Source organism: Etheostoma spectabile, chromosome 6 (genome assembly GCF_008692095.1).
Source record: "Etheostoma spectabile isolate EspeVRDwgs_2016 chromosome 6, UIUC_Espe_1.0, whole genome shotgun sequence".
NCBI lineage: Eukaryota > Metazoa > Chordata > Actinopteri > Perciformes > Percidae > Etheostoma > Etheostoma spectabile.
In genome coordinates, this window is record NC_045738.1 from 4,617,680 (window position 1) to 4,619,194 (window position 1,515).

General features: G+C 35.6%; 1 pseudogene; it reads left to right on the top strand.

Annotated features, from left to right (window-relative positions):
* The window catches only part of LOC116691699 (tumor necrosis factor receptor superfamily member 11B-like), an 8,744-nt pseudogene that overhangs the window by 3,672 nt on the left and 3,557 nt on the right, over nt 1-1,515 (top strand).

Sequence of the window (1,515 nt, forward strand, 5' to 3'; positions counted from 1 at the left end):
AATTAAAACTGTTTAAGTTGTAAAAGCTTGCCATTTATAAAAGCTTAATGTAGGCACGGGAAGTGATTTGACAGAGGATTACTTTTTTATTTAGGCTTTACCTCAAACGATTGCGCGTGCGTCAATAATGTCATGGCAACAGAATGATGACCCAACCGAGGTTATATAATGTCTGCTAAACGTTCGGATCTCTCACTTTGCTCTTGGTCTTGGACTTCTTGCAAAGCTAGCTTGTGGACAGCGAACTCTTTGAGTTTTAAACCGCTTGAGACAAACTGCTGGAAAAACTACTGCATCTTGTTGAAAAAACAAAAGCTACAAAACTACTGAATTACTCTACTGTTGTGGGAAGCCGGAGAGCTTGAACATGGCCCTCTGTCGTCTACCTGAGGAACAGCTGCTGATGGGAGCCGCCCAGTTGGACGTCCGTGGAGGTAAGACAACTTTTAGATTTTTATCTTATTTTATTTTATTTATGTCTTTCAACTAGGCTATCTCTTGGAAAAAAACTACTTTTATCAGTAGCACTAACGCTAGTTATCTCAATCAATGCAACTTTTAGAATTTAGCTAAAGGTGAACAGTTAGCTAAAGGCCTGTTGGAAAAACAGATTTCCTGAAACAGTCCTTTACTCGACGATTTCTCTATGTAAAATTATTATTTGCTGGACAGAATATGTGGTAAATATCGCGGGACATGTGTGGAATGCATTAATAACCAGTGTAGGTATTTGAAAACATTGCTATTTTGGTTTGAGGCCATCAAATCTTCCAAAAGTTAGCTATCTAATACAACAAAATAGTCGGCGACCCAACCATATTTCATAAAATGCCAAAAAAAATGTTTTAGTTGGGCACCATGGAAACGATGGATTGGAGCGAACGGTAGTGAGGATGGAAACCAGTTCGTTTTTGGTTGATGACGTATGAAGTATACATTAGTCCTTCTAATTTCAAAATGTAGCTATCATATTTAATGAACTTATTTTCAGATAGATTAATGTTGTTAAGTTTGATCATTCTCCCCCGGGATCGGTTGTGTAAATTTTTCATCGTGCGTAAAATCACGTCTCGAGCTCCTTCTCTCCTCGCCCAAAAGTTGTTCATGTACATTTAATCATTAATTATGATTACTGTTTGTATTATTATAATTAAAATGACTGTTGCTGTTGCTGTTATGTGTTCTCTGAACAACAACTCTAAAGAATAGACATAACAACAGCTATGTTTAGTTTCCAGAAAATGTTGATATAGATTCTTTAACAGCTATAGTATGAGTTAAACACTTCAACCTCCTATCTTAAAATACTTGTGATATTAAGTCAGAAATGTTTCCATGATCAATTCATTACCAGTTACGTTTTTCCAAGTGACCAAGAAGAGTAATTCATGGTTATCTGAAGTCTCACATGAATGTTGCTTAAATTGTCATGTCCTCATGTGTTATATTAAATATTGTAATACAATATTTGACTGTTAAAATGATAGTCTCTAGTGTGTATACAGTATAGTTAAT